Below are 15248 nucleotides of genomic sequence, written 5' to 3' on the forward strand. Positions count from 1 at the left end.
AGAAGATGTTAAATCATTAAAAGTTTAGTAGGATGAGGCCCTGAAGGGATCATCTCAGGGGTGTGTAGGATTTTTCCACAAGACAGGCTCGGTAGTAACTTTCCATTAAAGGAAAAAGCAGTCAGGAGACAACCCCTATGCTCAACTGTTTACCTTGCTACAGCTAACAGCCCAGATGCAGCTGCTACCCCCACCCCATCCCCCTGTTTTAATTATACTGTTAGACAAGACACAGTGTAATAAATCAAAACATGACATCGAATTTTGAAAATGACAAATATCAGACTCTTAAGGAACATGAAGGCAGGACTTCAAATTAATTCCCCACTGAATGTGTAAAGGCCTGAAGGGTAGGAAAGTCAACACGGCCAGGCTTTCTCTGCATTAGCTGACTCAAGAAAACCCAAAACTCCAGCTGGAAATAACGGGTATCACGATGGTGGTTATCAGCTTTCTCTATTAGGTTGGACTTTCCGCTTCAGGCTCTGTGCGGCCCACATGAAAGCGCCCTTTCAAGCATCATATGACTCTTCTCCTGCACAAAATGATCCCTATGAGTGCCACCGGCTCCAATCGGAGAGATTATCAGCTGATCATAGTAAAACAGTGACACAAATATATAAAGAACATAAAAATTTTAACAGTCAAGGCCAACACCGTTGCAAATACAAGAGATTAATGTTGAGGAAAATCCTTAATCTGGTGATCGACTGCACAGTGCAGTAAAATTGACATTTTAATTTGAGTGAATATATTTATTTTATCACAGTGCCCTCTCAGAGCTATTTATTTCTAATGTGACTGCTGCACATTAGTCTGAAACTTTAAAGTAGAGACATTTAAACATTAAATGTTCCTGTCCCACAGCCTAATAGAAGAGATTTTGATATTGCTTTAGTTCGTTGGAAGATCAAAGTGAACTTGATTAAACAGGTATTCTTACTGTGTGTTTTGTGCAGTAGTAGCTGCAATTCCAGCAGTGTCAAACAGGCTTATGAGCAGTAACTAGGCAGTAGTAAGCTACAGCTTAACATGCACCTAAAAACATGTTCTCCCAGCAGAGAATCTCTATCACACTTACAACATGCTGTAAGTAAAATAATTAGTGAAATCGTGGTGCTTCTGGTCATTTTAAACCCAGTAAAAAGAGAATGACGTTTGTGACACTGAAAACTCTGACTACATGTTCGACATAGCTCGATAACCTACTAATCCCTCTTCATAGCATACCCCTATGGCCACACCAAGGTTTGCTGAGTACTGCAGAATTCGGCTACGTTGGATTTTTTTGTGGATTGGCTAGAGATATTTTACATTTATAAATAAAAAACATTTTAAAATTGCTTAACTTATTTAAACCAATCCGATCATAACAACATACATATACAAATACAGACACTCATAACGTGCCCCAATCATCTCCACCACTTTGGTCCTGCCTTCTCACACCAACTCTGGGCGTACTGGCTGGTTTTGACTGGCTGTTAACTGCTATTTCCTGCACATACTGGAGATAATGTTTCAGCAGCCTGAGTTACACAAATAAAGATGGTATAACAAAGTCTCTCAAAGTTTTAAGTGCTTTGGTTTTATGACAAGTCTGGTTTAAGCTTGTCATGGTCACTCTGACGAATGGTGACATCACAACTGCTGCCACTCGCCACGCTTTTGCATCGATATGCTTGTCACACCACAGAGCCCTCAAAACCATTACAACTGGTGTGAAGAACTGAGTATAAAGGAGTACTTAGTACTACTCTTACACTCCACTGATGCTGAGGGTTTTTTATTCTGATGGGCGACATCATTCGGGAGAAGCCACTCTGCTGCTGCCATTAGTTACATCCCTGTCTCCAGATTTCTTTTCACTGGCTGAGGTTTTTACGCTCATACATAAAGAGAACAGTCACAGACTTCAAACCACTCTTCCGCATGCAGTTTTAGACAGAAGTAACACTCAGCATGTTCACTGCTGTAAGCTAGACAGCAGTCGCTCTCTGCATCTGCCCCTCTGTTCTTTACACTCAATTAGCCACAAGAAGAAAAATGAGCCTTTTGCAAAATTTCACACTTCCTCCATCAATCCTGATGTGTCACAGTAAAAAAGAGAAATTGCTGACAATTCCTCTATTAAAGATTTTAAAATGACATTTAGTTAGGTTAACTATTACAGTAGGTCAGAGACACAGTGGCTCATCCACCCCACTCGTGTTGGTATTACGAATTTCCTAAAACATGAGAAGCACCGGAGCTCAGTCCCTCAGCTCCGTCGTTCTTTCACTCGTTCTCTTTCCATTTCTGCTCCACTGATTTACATTTTCTGGCCACAAGGAGAGATAAAGTAAAACCAAATCTCTAGTTAATCCGAACTCCCTGCTGTGATGTTTCACTCAACTCTGAAAATTAGCATCTGACCCAGGTCAGAGCGCCCTGCCCGGCATCCATCACTTTCTATCTCATTGTGGTTTTTGTCCCCCGTCTTTACAAGAAGCGTAGGTCAAAGAGACACTTACAACACTCACCCGCTGTTTAGGACTCAGTATGGGAAGCAGTGAGCATGACACACATGCCCTCTTCTATAACTCAAAGACAGATATTCTTTCCCGATTCCCTTGTTGGCACATTCATCTGCAGAAAGTACATTTAGTAGACAAATATCCTCCATCCTTTATTGTTTATTTTTTAACTACATGAACACATCTCACCCTAACTGCTTTGAAACATTTGATAAGTGAGAACTAAAAGTGCATTTTCGACTTCGCCACCAGCGCTATCATGCTAGTGCGGGCAGTTCTTCCCCTTATATCGTCAAGCAGATGAAATCTCATCTGGTGCTCAACCCCCATCACCATACATAAATGTCAAGCAGGCCAGCGGTAGCCACCTTGCTCCCATCACTCCGGTGCTGTTTCTAGGGATGTGTTCCTGTACTGAGCTGCCTGCTGAGCTCATTAGCAGGAACAGACCGAGTGATGTAAGGGTGACTGGAGGGATGAAAAGAGCACTACAGGAGCGTCCCCAGATCATCCTTTCAAAATTATACTGAGAATCTGGATCTAAACAGAACCCCCGCAAAAATGTAATTAACCAATCTTGACCTGTGTTTGAAGTATGCAAGCCTGCAAACAGTATTTTGTTCAAGAGAGCGCGAGAGAGGAAACAAAGGCCAAAACTGGACAAACACATACACGGCCAGATTTGACAAGTCTGGGAGTTTGCCAACCTGATCATATCAAAGCTTGAGTTTGAATCATTCCAGACAGTCTTAAGTAAGAAAAGACGCAATGTAACCTTCAAAACGGTACTTCAAATTCATCTCTACCAGCAGCACAATAAGTTTCACTAAAAAACCCCAAAAACCCCCCCACAAAAGACCCCCAAAAAAACACAACACTTGACGGCCAGTTAGTGAAGCGTTTAAGATTTATACAGGAGCTTGATAGAATTTTTTTAAAAGTAAAGAGGCTTCCATAAGCTCAGGTTGCAAAACCAGAGTTTGTGCACTTCTAATGAGCTTTAAAGTAGAAATGTGGTATGCTTCAACTCTCTTTCTTCTCGCAGCTTTCTTGTCATTTCTTTAAGTAGTCTGCAGGAATAGTTCTCCAGGCTTCTTGAAGGACATTCAAAGCTCTTTTTAAGTAAACAACCTTTATTTGTCTCATACACAATTATACAGGGTACAACATGTAGTGAAATTCTTGAGCTGCAGACATAGCCGCGCCATTCCAGGGCTTTGTTTTAAGAATGGGGGGTCTAGCCAGGACCGTTACTGGATACCGGGTAGGAATCGAACTTGTGACTCCCGCTCCGAATGGGGCGTAGTCTTACCACTACACTATCCAGAGCCAGCATATTTTGGATGTTGTCTCCCTTTTTTTCGGTTCTCTGTCAACTATGTTTCCACACTGCTTCAATAACGTTCAGGTCCAGGCTCTGGGGAGGCCAGTCTATGACTGATTCGTGTTCTCTGGTGTTTTTTTCTGTCCCAATATGCTTTTACTACATTGGCACCATATTTGGGATAATGGTCATGCTGAAAAAATTAAGCTGTGGCACAATCAGGCAATTTTCATATGGTGTTTCACGGTAGATCAAAATCTGATGGTATTTTTCTGTGTTCATAATTCTAACAAGATCTCCAACACCACCGGCTGAAATTCAGTCCTAAACCATGACAGAGCCCTTGAGGATGTTATTTTCTAGTTCAGTTCTTGAGTAATCTGGCATTCCTCAGCCCTTTCTCCCAGTTTCCTTTAAGAATGGCTTCTTGACAGCCAACGTTTCACTGAGACCATTTCTGATGAGGCTTCAGTGAACAGTCGCTGGATGGACAGAGGACCAGATGCATGTCTAAGGTCATGAGCCAGGTCTTGCATTTTTTAAGTGTTTTTCATGACTTGCAGGCACTGTTCATCTGCTGTAAATAGTTTTTTTAGGCCACTTCTTCTTTTGTCCTCCACTTGTGTAGTTTCCACAGATTCTTTAGAGACACTGTACCTCATAGGTGTCAAACTCTGGCCCGCGGGCCAAATTTGGCCCGCAAAGCCATACCAAATTACTATTAGAGCTGGCCTACTGGTATTATACAGCTAATATATATATTGTTTAGTATTAAGCTTTGCTTGTTCCATATTCAGTTTTTCAGCAAAACGTGTTTGAGTCCATAAGAAAAGATTCATTCTTATATCTGGAGGAATAAATATATTTCAATAAATATTAACGTTAGCCCGCGACTTTGTTCCAGTTTTGAATTTTGGCCCACTGTGTATTTGAGTTTGACACCCCTGCTGTACCTCATGCTATGTTACTTTCTTTTTGGGGATAACCTTGTTGCAAAAAAATACTATGTTTATGTCTGTCAAACCATGTTGTTGGCATTTTCCACAGATTGAATCAAAGAAATTGAAGGAACTAGTTTTTGTAGCAGGCTGCTGGTAACCAAGTACCTTAAAATATAAAATAAATTGCTAAGTTGTCCGTTAAGTATAAACACAACACAAGTTCTTCTAGTGATCTAGGTATCCTTTGTTGTGCTTTAATCCTTCATAGCCCGGTGTTAAATGGCAACCCTCTGGTCCGGTACAAGGACCGGACTGAAAATTGAGTGAAAACTTTGAGAGACCTTCAGAAAGCCTGGAGAACTATTTCCTCAAGGAATAATTAGAAAGTGTGGCTCCTTGAAAACAAAAAATATAAAATCCTCTGTACTTTTGCACAGTGGTGTGTGTGGGTACAGTTAAATAAACTGCCATACTTCTGCGCAGATGCACTTTCCTCTGCACTTTTAACTTCCGTGTTAAGACAACTGGTATATTCCAGTGCTTACAGATGCTCACTGCTGTATATTTGTGGAAGCCTTTTGTGTCTCTAGATGGAGCTGTGCAAAGTCCTACAAACTGTCTCGAGTGATGTCATTTGGTTGAAGCTGTGCACAAGTGTGACAAACGAACTGAAAAGCAAGTGGAGAAGTTAAAAAGTGGCTGTGAAAGATCCCGGGAATACTAACGCTTAAGCTGCTGATGGTGCTAATCGGCATCCTAATAAACAGAAAGCCTCAGTTTACATAAGTCTTTACATAAGTCACTTTCCTTATGCTTTCCCTTCATAGCCTAACTGTTAAGTAACACCTATCCGCTTCTTATTTAATGTGTCCCCCTGACTGCATCTCTGTGTCGGCTACTTCTTCCGAAGTCCTGCTATAGAAAAATTAACACGAAAATGAAAGCAGCGTGCTTGCTTGTTTCATAACACAGAAGAGGGGGGGCTGCAACAGCAATGCAGACAGGAGGAGGAAGCGAAGAAGGGGTGGGGGGTGCAAGTGCAGCATGCTCCTCTATTGTCTGGAGCCTAATTGACGCTCCAAAATAGCCCAACAGGAGAGGGGAAAATGCTTTTAGCAGGAAGAAAACATTCGAAAGCGGACATTAAAGCCGGCGTGTGTCTCTCACCTTCCGTCCCCGTCTCTGCGATGAGTCCCTTCAAGTAAAAAAAAAAGGGGAAAAAAAGCTTTTATTTAGGAAGTGGTAATGAGAGGCAGGGCAGGCTTGGCCGCTTTCACCCATTCATCGGTTTCTTACTGAAAGAGGAGGGTCGGTCCTGTTGGTCCCTGCACGCGCTCTGTACAGGGGAAAAAAAGCCATTACGAAAGTTCCGGAAGTGCCCGAGCATCCAAAGTGTTGTGGGCTCCAGTGCTGGTTAGCAGAGGAAAGGACTGCATGAAAGTTAAACTGTCAAATGTTATTTGATGCGTAATACGCGGTTCATTTTGTTCGCCTTTGTTGCATCATCCAAAAATATAATTTAGTAGTTGTTTAAAAAAACAACAACAACATACTTTGTGCAAAAACAAAGAAGAAGAAAGCCTGATATATAGCGAAAAAACAAACAAAAAACCCCCAAAATATAATTTTGAAAATTTAATAATCTATCGGCAAAACGTCTGGATGTGTAAAACCTGCTTATAGCTTACCTAAGATGGCCAAGATCAAGAAATTAATTTAATAAACTGGTATTAACATAATGCAATTTCCTGTTCAGATGTCCGATGATTTCCGAATAAGCGCCCATGCATGCAAGTGTTTCCAATCAGTCTGGCTGGCCTCTGAAGTTCTAAGTGTCTCATATATATATATATATATATATATATATATATATATATATATATATATATATATATATATATATATATATATATATATATATATAAACCGAAATTGTATTTGTCTGCTATATTTTTAATGCTCATTTTGAATTGGATACCAGCGAAAATGCTTCTAGCTGGGACAGTGACAACAAAAAGTCTGTAAAAGTTGGCCAATCATATAAAATACTGTTTGATGCTACTACTTAAAGGTGCCTGTATAGCTTAAAGAATGTGCAGCTCTTTGCATTGTGTTTTGTTTTGTTTTTTGTTTTTGTTTTTTGATTTTTTAGATCTGGACAGAATGTACTCTCATGATAGTATCACAACTGTGTAGTGTGATTACTGAATAAAGGTATTCCATATACAACACATGAAACCTGAATATTGGACCAATATTTTAACTTCTAAACATTAATTTTAATGCCCTAAATATTGTTTTTGAGAATGTTTTTAATAGAAAGGATATGCCACAGTAGGTGCATCAGTGCACCAAGCCTAATGTTGCCAAGCTCACGCAGCCATGCCAGCACAAGTCTGGCCCACTTACGTGGAGTTATGTCCTAAATAAACTCTCCAGCTGAATAACTGCATATCTAACAGAGTTTGAATTTTGCGGTATGCACAAAGCCGCTGGTCTCTTTCCCATTGTGCTACTTAACTGTTTTCAGCATTTTAAAAATAAAAAAATTGCATGCACCATAAACAGGAAAAGGTTCTTTCATAATATTTTGCATTCTGGTTTCACCTTATTTACTGACTGCTAAACCAGTTATAACAAGCTATAACAAGTTAACAGCATGTGGATTTTTTCTGTTGTTTTGTTTTTTAGTTCGGTTAAATCAGGAGGATTTTTAGAAAGAACGACATTTCCATTCTAAAACCCAAAGGTCAGCCTTGGTTTGGCTGCTTCATAAGAAGAGCTCATGATTAAAGTGGAGCAGATGATTTCAAGCCAGCACATCAGTATCATCTAGTAAGTCGGGACTCTTCTCTGAAGCAGACCTGTACCCTGACATCTTTCTCCAGCTGTTGACCAGAATACAGATTTCAAAAAAAGAGCAAGTTTTTTTTTTTGCTTTACAGTATCTATTTCTGTAGATTTTAAGTTTTTGTATGTGTGTTTTTAATATTTAACAATTTAAATACAATATGTAAGCTGGCTGAGCATAGATCAGTGACTTCACGATCAGATGATTTTGTTTATTTTGGACTAAAAGACTCTGATTCGTGTTGACAATATGTATCATCATCTCTGCAAAACCAAAACTGAAACTCAAAAATGTGTCAGGTGTCTCATTTGAAAGAGAACAGCTGACTGTAATGTCAACTCGACCATGCATGTGAACAGTCTGCCTCTCCAGCTTCTCCCTAATCCTTCTAAACATGTTATACATTAAACGGGGTTAATATTCTCCGTTATGAAACTGATCAGCAGGTGGTCTGCTTCACACATTCCTGGACTGATGGAAAAACATGGCTCTTTTTCATATTGATATGGCTCCCTCTTTTGGTAGATGGTCCGCATAACACCAGATTATGGAATTTAAGCAAAGGTCTGACACACAAGGGTGTGATGATCTGTAAAGAAATGGTTAGATACTGCACACCAAAAACAAATAAAATAAATAAATTATATTTAATACACATATCATATTTAAAAATTCTCAACATTAAAAACACCAGCCCATCAACACCTTTTTAATTTAAAATGTGTTTAAATTGACTAACAGCTGTATCCTGTCCTAAAAACCAGAGGCAAGAAATCCTAATATTAACTATAGCTATAAAGGACTTTCTGGAACTCTAAACTAAAAATGTTATTAATAATATACATTTATTATTACTAAAGTTATGAAGACTGTGTTTTACCATATATAAATAACAAATTTCATAAGATCAAAGAAGTACAAAAATACGCTAAGAGACCCTCCTTACAAACTGTCCTATTGTTATTATAGACAGTGATATATTTTGAAGCTTTATAATACAGAAATTATTTTCTATTTCCTTAATATACGGTGAAAAGTCTGGTTTCACTTTGTTGAAGCCTTGTTTACTCTTCTAAAAATTTTACAGTTAGGCCCATAAGTCTTTGGACAATGGCACAAGTTTTGCAACGTTCACCACCAGAGTGAATTTGAAATCAAACAGTCAACATGTGATTGAAGTTCAGACTTTCAGCTTAAATTAAAGTGGTTTAATGAAGTATATGAAGTATTGGGTTATCTGTTTGGCGGTTTGATTGTTAGTTGAGACCTGCACTCTATCAATATTCCATGGCAAATCAAGCAGATAAAAGAGTTGATTCCAAAATGTTGAATTTTCGTTTGGCAGCTTTTCGCTGAAACTCCCAATATGAGCCCCAAAGAGATGAACATGAAGAAGACTGTCATTAGACTGAAATATACAAAATGAACCCATCTGAGAGATAGCAAACATCAGGAGTGGCCAAATCTACAATCTGCTGCAATCTTAAACTCAGTAACGCCAAAAGGCCGGAAAGGCCACAGCAAACAACTAAAGTGGATGATTGGAAATTATTTCCGTGGTTAAGAAAAGAAACTTCAAGACATTAACCAAATCAAGAAGGAGGCAGGTGTATCATTGTCAAGCTTGACAATCTGGACGCCTTCATGAGTGGAATTAAAGAAGCTTTACAACAAAGCAACATCTAAACATCTAAAAGAGCCTTCAGAGTTCTGGAAAATGTTTTCTTTGGACATATCAAAACAAGATTAACGTGTACAAGACTGAAGGGAAGAGAAAAGTATGGAGTAGAGAAGCAGCGCGTGATCTGAAGCATACCACATCATCTGTCAAACTAGTGGAGCCAATGTTGTGGCAGGGGCATGTATGCCTGCCAGTTAGTGGGTCACTGGTGTTTACTGATGATGTGACTGCTGATAAAAGTTACAGGGTAAATTGTGGAGTGTACAGGGCTATAGTTTCTGCTCAGATTCAGCCAAATGCTGCTGAACTGATCGGACAGTAAACGGACCGTGACCCATAGCTTACTGTGAAAGCAACCCAAGACTTTCTCAATGCAAAGACATGGGATGTCTGTCACCTGATCTCAACCCAACAGAGCATGGTTTTTAATAACTGAAGGCAAAAATAAGTGCAAAGAGACCCACAATCAAGCAGCAACTGATGGTGGCCTAGACCTAGCTGTGTTATCAGTAGTTATAGTTATTAGTCTCTACATGTTACCTCTGCAATAGACAGGAAACCTGTCCAGGGTGTACTGCACTTTTTGCCTATGACAAATGGGACGGGCTCCAATGTTTCAGGTATCCAGTGGCTGTACTGACCCAAATGACTGTAGCCATACAAGTTAAAGGACGTATACAAGCATACAGGCGATCCATTGCTCCATATTTTGTGAAAAGGCATCTCCTCTAGATCTTAGTAGAGAAAAAATTGCAAACAATTTACTACACTGTGTCCATCCATTTTCTAAGACTTGGGGGGTCAGGTTTATACGAGTCTTTCTTTCTTTCTTTCTTTCTTTCTTTCTTTCTTTCTTTCTTTCTTTCTTTCTTTCTTTCTTTCTTCAGCTGAACCTGTAGGCTTTGACTATTTCATATTGAATCACATTTGAAATTCAAAGGTAGCTATTTGCACCAATTTCCTACATTATGTTCACTTTTTCTTTTCTTAATTTATTTGAAAGAACATTGATATTTTTTCTGTTCAACTGAGTGAAATGAGAATTTTATTTTATTTTGTACAAGCAATATATTTAGTGCAGATTGCTCATGAAGTGTAAAGACGGGAAGAGATTGTATTTTGTGGTTCAGTTCAGTTCGGTTTTACTTATATAGCAAAATCACAGCAGCAGTTGCCTCAAGGCACTTTATATTGCAAGGTAAGGACCCTACAAAAAACAGAGAAAAGCCCTACAATTAAACAACTCCCTTTGAGCAAGTACCTGGTGACGTTAACGGGAAGAAACCTCCGGCAGAACGAGGCTCAGAGAGGGACAGCGAACAGTGATGCTTAGAGGGTATTTGTTTGGTGAGGAGACCACACACATTCAGATAGCCCAAACTGTTTGAAAACCACGGAGAGGGAGAATGTTATGTGAATCAATCAGGCAGTGTGAGGTAGGGGAGATTTTCTGCATGTTTCATTTCTCACTGGAGCACTCATAGAAATGAACCCGTACTATAAATTTTAATGGTGATTCCTTCACCGTGACAAGTCAAAATAGAGTCTGTAGAAAACATCTATAAATCGGAGAAAGACGGAAAGTTCAGGCACAGACGTTTGGAATTTTAACCTTGTGTTTCCCTCATTAACACGCTAGATGGAGCCACTCACCAGGTATTAATACTCAGCCTCTAAACACTATATGTAGTGTGTTCACACTAGAAACATGACAAGCAGGCTCATACTTGGAGCGCAAGGAAAATCTTCCCGATTATACAGTGTTCTGACAATTGACATCACGGCTCCAAAATGCAACTCATGAGAAACAAATACTGCCTAAAGTGCAATGGTCCAGAGATCTTTTTTTTCCCTCTTAGAAAGCTCCTACAGTTCACTACTTTGAAACTATTTTTATGTACATTGCAAGAATAAAGAACCATGAAACACAAACCAGCATATTTTTAATATCATAACAAATTGCATGTTTGATTCTTTGTGAGTAAATCTATATGTCAAACATACTGGGCCCTGAACTCAGAGACTAACCACCACAGGTCGGTGAGGTGAGAAGTAGTCGTGGGCCACTCACTGAATAATGCTGTATATTTTAGTTTTACTTCCTTACCCCAATTTAAAGAAAAGTATAACTCATGTCCAATGTTTGCTTCAAGAATGTATTACAGTCATATTTCAGTTTTGAAGTCAGCTGTAAGGTAATTGCATGGCTGCACAGTAGGACATTACAAACAAAGGCTGCATGCCGTGCAGGTGTTCGGTTTCACGGTCCTGGTTCTGTGCGTGCTGGCTCAGCCCGATGGCCCACTGGGGCACTCATTAACGTTTGCGGGTGCAGCTGTGCTTGTTCTACCATAATAACTCAGAGCGTCTGAGGCAAACAAAATGAAAAGTGAATTGTGTGTGTTGTGTATATGTTATATCAACATGTATGATGTATGCCTGCGCCTCCCTTTCTTCTCTCCTGTTTGTGTTCTGCAGGGTGTGTGTGTGTTGGGGTGGGGCATCACGTGTAACTGTGGCTGCTCATTTATCAGCCCTGCCATATGCTGCTTTATGTAAAAACAGAGTCTTGTTGAGAGGCCTTATGGTGAATCCAATACAAGTCCCGTAACAGCCATTTTTCATTTACTGCAGGCTTAAGTTTATCACAGTGCGTGTACATAAAATGAGAAGCTGTTCCATCTGTTGTCTGTAAAGCATCCTGTCCTTATATAATCTGTACAGAGAGCAACAAGGCAGGTAGGCCCTTCTGCTTTGGATTTTGCTTAGATACATTGAGGTACCTTAAAACATTATGATAGACTTGATAACCCATATAAAGCAATGGCACTTCTGATTTGCGGGTGGGTTTATGCCAAAAATGATTGCAGGAATTCAAACAGTTATAACAGACTAGTTGGCCTATAATCTGTCAGAAGTATGTCAAACATATCTCCCATGAAGGATCTCAAGTCATTTAGAGCCAGAAACAACAATCCTGTCACAAGTTAGAAGCTGGAATCGGTTTTTGGCAAAGTAAAAAAAGGAAAAGTCTAGAGATAGTAGACATGGTAAGTGATCACTTTTTGGAAAAACACCAGTGGTTAACTGTGTTTACATTGCACTGGTTAGTTTGGTGTTTTCAAAAACTCTGGAATAGGATCTCCCAGGATGGCTCAGCAGGCATGCATCCTGGGAGGTCCTATTCCAGAGTTCCTGCTCTTCAACTAGCTCACCTGCCATCTATCAGCTCGTCACTCTCTGCTTAAAAGGACCAATCCTGCTCCCGTTTTCTGCCAAATAGTCAGCCTCCTAAATGTACTAAGCAGGCTCTTTTGTGAAAGAGACCGGCCTATGACACATACATTAGTTCCTAACCAATTATTAATTTTCTGGTTAAAATAAAAGCACAATTTCTAAATCAGCCTCTGAAGAGGATTTGCCTTCCCAATACATGGTGCTAAACCAGGGGTGGGCAATCTCAGTCCACGAGGGCCGGTGTCCTGCAGGTTTTAGATCTCACCTTGGGTCAACACACCTGAATCACATGATTAGTTCATTACCAGGCCTCTGGAGAACTTCAGGACATGTTGAGGAGCTAATTTAGCCATTTAAATCACCTGTGTTGGTTCAGGGACACATCTAAAACCTGCAGGGAAACTGGCCCTCGAGGCCTGGAGTTGCCCACCCCTGTGCTAAACCGAAGTCATATAACTCTAATACTAAGTACCCAAAGACAGTACAATCACAAAACTTGAATAGTCCATGCCACCAACACGGTAACGTTTCAGCCTTGTGATCGCAGTCAGAGCATGAAACAAAATGATAGATAAAAATGCCTCATTTGTAATCACACTACACTACTCTTTTTTAAGATTTGTAATTGTAACATGTTATCTGAGATTACAAAGTGTATTATTATCTGTCTTTTAAACCAATCATCTGACAGATTACTGCATTTTCTTTCATGCTCTAAAGGCTGAAATATTAGCGCGTTTGTTGGCATGCGCTAGTAAATGGACGTAATTAAGATTCGTCAGCTATTCAAGTTTTTGTGCTTGTGCTCCGCGTTCCCTTTGGTTACTCGCACTTGCTCTAACCTTTGTGTCTCTGCTATCAGCACAGAGTTAGCTCTTTCTGCTGTCCTGCAGGATGTGCTGGGACACCACCCAAACAGATTGCTGACGAGGACTGAATCTTTCCCGTCACGCACATTACGGTAATTAACTCTGTGTTCAGAGGATGAAAAAGGTAGTTCAGCCTTTTTGTGAGATTGCTGAGAAATATAAAGGCAAGAGCTGATGATTGGTAAGGCTATAAATTCTAAAGGGATCAGAAGTATAAGCTAAATTCTTTAGCTCTAAGTTAATAATTAATTTCATGTTCAACTTTACACTCAGATAAGTTGAAAGGACTGCTTCATTCCTTCTATCATGACTTCCGCAGGGCAAAAAAAGGGAGAAGAAAGAGAATTACTAATGAAAGGGAAACGAGACGCAAGAACAACGTCTCCATATCATTCCTGTCGTGTGTTATAATAATATATATAATATAGTAGTAAATTACCATCTCATGAAAAATCACATGTGACTTTGAAGAGTTTAAATGGTTGTGAAATAATAGTCATAAAAAAAAGCTTTAATCAAATTGTCTTTTCATGGGGGAAAGAGTAAAGAAAAACAACCAGAAGCGTTTTCTGTTGTTTCCTTGAACTCATTGCGTATTGCTGCAAGGCATTCTGAGGTACAAACAAACCAAAGCCCGGCGTTTCCCTTTTATAGTTTCATTTTGAAACACGGGATGTGTTATGGGAAAGGTAAACTACCACAGAATGCTGGTGAAAATCTCATTTTATCAATTCTCCAAATACCAAATGGAAAGAAATGTGGGGGATGTAATCCCATAAAGGGTGCCTCCAATTTATGAATGTGATATTTAATCATGACTTTATTTTTTACAACTTTCTAGGAGTAGAATAAATTTCTTCTTATAAACCCCACTTCTACAGAATGTATGGAAAGTTTTACACTGCCACACAAAGCTTTGTATAACTTAGGACTTGTGTTATTTTTGAAAGAAATGCAATGTGCACTCACTGGCAACTTTTTTAGGTACCCCTGTTCAACTGCTTGTTATTGCAAATAGCTAATCAGCCAATCGGATGGCAGCAACTCAATCTACTGAGGCCCAACCATCTCTGATGTTTAAAGGGTCCAAAAAAAGAGAAGATAAAATAAAAATGTAAAATAAAGCTGATGCATGGCTGTTGTTTTTAGACTCCGCGTACTTGTGGCTTGCGCTGTTGCCCTCGAATGTTACACCCCTCAGTGAAGTCCATTCATCCAGTCCACAGTATTTAAAACACACTTGCAGCAGCATTATTAAAGTGATATTTTACCCAAAAAAGCTAAATTGATTCTTATGAGTCATTTCCTCAGAAAACCTTTGGCCAGAAAAGGTGGTATAGTCCTTTAATAAGTACAGCAGAAGAATAAATGGTGCTTTTTGTTTTAAGGGTAAAGGTACAGTCAGAGGAAGGGCGGACTCCCAGGAAAGAGATAAATGATATGAGAAGCCTCCTGGGTTGTGTCCTCTGGACTTGGGCTCTGAAAGTGCTGATTGGGGTCTTCTCTTCCCATCAGTCATTCAATCAACTGTTCACATTTGACCAATAGGGGTTCCCTTTCTCGGTCTGTTGCGCAGAGTGGAGTGAAGTGCTGGCACATTGCTCATTTTAATCTCCTTAAGTATTTACTTCAACAGTAGCGTCAATGCGTCAGTCTGTCAAAGGGATCGATTTCAGCGCTGCAGATTGCCTCAGAAGCAATGGTGCTCTGCTGGAGCCGGAAACGCTGGCTGAGAAAGTGCATTTTGGATTCAACAATTCATCAGAAGGTTCATGATGGCAGATTAAAAAGAGACTGCTTGGACTTCTGCCATTACACTATTGTAGAGC

General features: G+C 39.7%; 1 protein-coding gene across 1 annotated transcript in view; it reads right to left on the reverse strand.

The window, feature by feature from the left end:
* Positions 1–6101, reverse strand: part of LOC146644927 (helicase ARIP4-like) — an 82818-nt gene extending 76717 nt beyond the window's left edge. Inside the window, exon 1 of the mRNA XM_085395008.1 lies at positions 5949–6101. The gene's annotated coding sequence lies outside the window, so the exon portion shown is untranslated. The remainder of the gene's footprint in view (positions 1–5948) is intronic.
* Between the last annotated feature and the right edge of the window lie 9147 nt (positions 6102–15248).

Source organism: Rhamphochromis longiceps, linkage group LG20 (assembly GCF_057381845.1).
Source record: "Rhamphochromis longiceps isolate RC_006_pf linkage group LG20, R_longiceps_female_GT1.1, whole genome shotgun sequence".
Lineage (NCBI taxonomy): Eukaryota > Metazoa > Chordata > Actinopteri > Cichliformes > Cichlidae > Rhamphochromis > Rhamphochromis longiceps.